The sequence below is a fragment of the Neovison vison genome, chromosome 12 (assembly GCF_020171115.1).
Source record: "Neovison vison isolate M4711 chromosome 12, ASM_NN_V1, whole genome shotgun sequence".
Classification (NCBI taxonomy): domain Eukaryota; kingdom Metazoa; phylum Chordata; class Mammalia; order Carnivora; family Mustelidae; genus Neogale; species Neogale vison.
In genome coordinates, this window is record NC_058102.1 from 147,247,336 (window position 1) to 147,252,101 (window position 4,766).

Genomic DNA, 4,766 nt, shown 5'->3' on the forward strand with positions numbered 1-4,766 from the left:
AGAAGCTGGGGTGGGGTCACACACCGCATTCACGTGTCACGTCTCCTCTGTTGCCTTTGATTTGGAAAAGTCCCTCAACCTTTCACTGTCATTTATGACCTTGATATTTTTGAGGATTAGGGGCCCATTGTTTTGTTTATGTCTTTGCTTTAAATTCGTGATTGTTCCCTCTTATTAGTTTTTGCACCTTCAGCAGGAACGCCATATAGCTGAGGTCATGTCCCCTGACATTAGGAGGCCACCATTATTGGGGATGCCGACTTTCAACCCTTGAGTCACATGAGGTCCATATGTGTATCTGCTGGAAACACACCCTGTCCCCCTTGAAATGACCGAAGCGTGCACAGTTAGGGAGGTGTGAAATGGCGGCATAACTTGTCCAACAGCCTCCCCCAGTGACGTCAGCCTTCTCCGATGACTCCTGCCCGGACCCCATGACAGCCGCATGGGACGTGTGAAATCACTCCTTTTCGATGTCTTAGTCAGCATACTGTAAAGAAAAGCTTTCCCTTTTCCTTCCTCATCTTTAGTATTTTTTTTAACTTACCCATGTCTTTGCATTTCCTCGTATGAACTCATGCATTCTTCCCCCGCAACGTGTTCTCATGTATTACTGTCCTATTCCTTCAGACACTACCACTAATTTGACTAAGCTAGTTCCTCATTATATTTCTATTCGGGTGACTTTTGGGGAACAGAGCTCCACCAAAGCTTAACACCTTTTTTGAGTCCTCTCTTGCCTCTTAGTAAAATCTCGACTCACTGTCAAATCCCAATATCCAAATCACTAGACCCCTGGGGTTCTTCCTTCCTTGCCCCTTTGGGTCCTGTGCCCTCCACGCACCTCACCAACTGGACTTTTTGCTTTGCTGTGCTCAAATACTTCTGTTTGGACCTGGACTGGCCTCCCCCTCCTTGCCAGGGTGCTTCTCTGCAGCCTCTCCACTCTGGTCTCCTGGGCCTTGGCTCACTTCTCACTCAGATTCTCCTGCAAGTGGGCTCTGGCCCCTCCAGTGCTCGCTCTTCCCCAGGTGCAGGTCCATGCACGCACCGGGGGAACCTTTCCCTCACTGTCCCTGACTGCCCGTCCACTTGCCTCCTGGGCTGTGCTCCTCTGCGCTGTCTCCCCAGCACTTAGCACAGCCCTGGATGGGAAGCAGGTACCTGGCGAGGACTTGTTTAATTTAATAAGTGAATAGTTCTAAATCATTAGGAATAAAGCTTGAGCATTGTGGCCAAGCCACAAATGAGTTCCCTAACGTAGAGGTGACTTTTGATGGTGCTATACACAATGGGAAAAAAGTGTTTATGTTTCACAGAAAATGCTGGGAGAATAAAAGAAAATGTTCTCAGACACTAGCTGAAATTTCGGCCTTTACTCAGAGAAAAATATGTTGGTTTTTTTCATTGGGCAATTCAGCAGACATTAAGGAGGTCTTAGGCACCCCCTCCTCCCCACCACACACACACACACACACACACACACACACACACACGGAGCTAGATACCACAGATGGTTTCTACCTGTGCAACTGGCCACTGTCAGGCCTGACCGGCACGTCCGTGGCAAATTCTAGCAGTGTTGACAGAGCTATGAATACAGCACTATGACGACCCGGAAAGGAAACCAACCGTCAAAAAAGAAAAGGTTTAAATGGTTGACATTTGAGCAGTACCTTGAAAACAAAGCCTGATTTTACCAGAAGTGGAAGAGAGATGGACAGCCAGGCAGAGGGCAGAGAACAGATGTGTGTGTGTGTGTGCACTAAAGAACCCAGGTGCTCGAAAGTGAAAAGAGGCTCCAGGCTCACCAGGAGCCCCTGAGCCTCCTTCTGCTCTTTCCTTAAAAGGACTGTCAGGGACGCCTGGGTGGCTCAGTCGGTCAAGCCTCTGCCTTGGCTGAGGTCATGATCCTGGGGTCCCCCCACTGAGCTCCTGGCTCAGCGGGGAGCCTGCTTCTCCCTCTGTCTGCCATTCCCCCTGCTTGTGTTCTCTTGGCTCTGACAAGTAAATAAAATCTTTTTAAAGGGACTGTCAGTAAATGGTGCCATCCTACCGTGTAGAGCCCGTGCTTCACTCCGTGACCACACCCAGTGTCTCCCCCAGAGTCAGGTGCATGTGATGAAGGTCAGGTATCTGACCCTAGGGCAGGGAAAGAGATGGAAGGAAACAGCTGCATTGAGGACCGATTTGTGAAGGGCCTTCTGCTCCATAAAACACAACCTGGACTTGACCCTCCATGGCCATCATCAGAGGAGGAGGCAGGGAGGATTTTTAAGGAAATGTGTGTTGGCACAGTGAGTGGGGGGGTGAACAGATGTGAAACCGAGACCAGCCACCATGCTATTAAATCAGGAGAGGAAACATGAAGCGAAACCATCCCAACGGGGAGGAACGATTTTTTAGATGGGATAGGTAGAACTTATAACTGTATGACATGGGAAGTGAGGGGGACCATGGGTTGAGAAATTTACACTGAAAATTTTTTTAAAAATTGATCTTATCTTTCTAAGCGGAAATGCCATAAAAATGTGTTTTGTGTTATAACCTCACGTTCCAAGGTGAAAATGGGTGTTTCTTTTCAAGCACAGGTGAAAAAAAAAAACCAAACAAAAAACCAAAACAAAAACAACAGGGGTGCCTGCGTGGCTCATTGGGTTAAGTGTCTGCCTCTCTGCAGGTCATGATCTCAGGGTCCTGGGATTGAGACCCTTGTCTGGGCTTCCTGCTCAGTGGGGAGTCTGCTTCTCTCTCTCCCTCTGCCCTTCCCCCTTGCTCATGTTCTCTCTCTCTCCCTCTCTCTCAAATAAATAAGGTCTTTAAAAAAAAATCCCACAAAAAACAAAGGGGAATAAAAACCCAGTTTTTCTCTTATTTTGTAAATTTTATTTGTATTTTCACTCCAGCACAGTTCACTTTCAGCGCGATATTAGTTTCAGGGGTACAATGTAGTGATTCAACACGTCCATCCACCGCCTGGTGCTCCTGCCTCCCCGCCACCCATTCGCCCATCCCCCACCATCTCCGTGCTGGTGACCGGCAGTGTGCGCTCCACAGTGAAGAGTCTGTTTCTTGGTTTGTCTTTTTTTTTCTCTGTTTGTCTGTTTTGTTTCTTAAGCTCCACATCTAAGTGGAATCATATGGTGTTTGTCTTTCTCCGACTGGCTTACTGCATTTAGCCTAGTACCCTTCCGCTCCATCCGTTTGTGCAAATGGCTAGATTTCAGTCTTTCCGATGGCTGAGTAATACTCCACTGCACACAGAACACGTCTCTTCATCCATTCATCTGTCAGTAGACACTTGGGCTCTCTCCACAGTCTGGGTGTTGCGGACACTGCTGCTGTGAACATTGGGGTGCAGGTGTCCCTTCAGATCACTACGTTTGTATCTTTTGGGATAAAGACCCAGTAGTGCGATTGCTGGGGTGTAGGGTAGCTCTATCTTTAACTTTCTGAGGACCCTCCACACTGTCTTCCAGAGCCGCTGCACCGGCTTGCATTGCACCAACACTGCAGGAGGGTCCCCCTTCTCCGCATCCTGGTCAGCACCTGCTGTTCCTGGTGTTGCTGATTTTAGCCCAACAGGTGTGAGCGGTATCTACAAAGAGCCAGTTTTGATTGAAGAAGGATCACACTGTGTGAGTACGAAAGAGGAGATGTCATTTCAGTATAAAGATGTCATTTCAATAGGAAGTATTCTCGGATCGCTTAGGTTACTGACCTTTTCCGTAATTTAGGAATTTATCTATGTGTCAAAATGTCTGCTTGAATGTTGACACAGGCAAAAACGGTGGAAGTCTACTACCAGCTTTGGAGAATTCCCCATCTTCCCAAGGTGGTCTGCAGCACTGAGTTCAGCAGTGGGGAGGAGGGGTCTGGGCCCAGAAGTTTACAAGTGCAGGGAAGCAGGCCCGTAGCACTCGACAAAGCCCCCCTCGACCCGCCAGTTCTCTCTGGAAGGGAGCTCCAAATGCTCGATGTCCGCGCTCTCCGCACTGCGGGACGTTCCACTCTTACCTGCCTGTTACGAAGTCATTACAACGATTTTACTTTTTAATTTTTTTTTTTAAAAGATTTTTATTTATTTGCAGAGATCACAAGCAGGCAGAGAGAGAGAAAGAGAGGGAAGCAGGCCCCCGACCAAGCAGAGAGCCCGATGCGGGGCTGGATCCCAGAACCCTGAGATCATGACCTGAGCCGAAGGCAGAGGCTTAACCCACTGAGCCACCCAGGCACCGCCCCCCCTTTTAGAATATTTTTATTTACCTAAAATGATTTTAAATATCATTATTTAGCCTGTGAACTTTCTTGCCACTTGGATGTGACAACGTATCAAAGGGGGCGCGGGGTCTGGGGTGTGTCGCGGCCCCTGCCCGAAGGGGAGCGGAGGCCTGATTCTGCGGGGAGGTGGGGGGGCGCGGTCCCGGGGTCGTAGGGGTTGGATCGCGGTGCCGGGAGTGGAGGGCAGGGGTGTGGCGGGTGTGGGTCTCTGCCCCGGGGGAGGGGGCGGGGGGCGCGGTCCCGGGTGGGAGGGCGGGGGTCGGGGGGGTGTCTGTCGCTGCTCCAGGGAGAGTGGGGGCTGCAGTCCCGGGGTGAAGGAAGCGGAGGGTGCGGTCCCTAGGGCCGGGGGAGCGGGTGCGGCGGCCGCCGGCAGACGGGTATCGCGGAGCCCGGTCCACGCCGCGCAGGGTCGCCGGCTCCGGTCGCAGCGGGGGCGGCGAGGGCGGCGGGGCGGGGCCGGGAAGCGTGCGCGGGATGGGGCGGGG

At 51.0% G+C, this 4,766-nt stretch overlaps 1 long non-coding RNA gene across 1 annotated transcript; it reads right to left on the reverse strand.

Moving 5' to 3' along the window:
• Positions 1 to 3,403: 3,403 nt before the first annotated feature.
• On the reverse strand, positions 3,404 to 4,462 carry LOC122891518. The gene is made up of 3 exons (XR_006381289.1): positions 4,267 to 4,462; positions 3,722 to 4,021; positions 3,404 to 3,634 (listed from the first exon to the last, which is right to left on the reverse strand). It is a non-coding gene; the product is annotated as an uncharacterized LOC122891518 (long non-coding RNA).
• Positions 4,463 to 4,766: the final 304 nt, after the last annotated feature.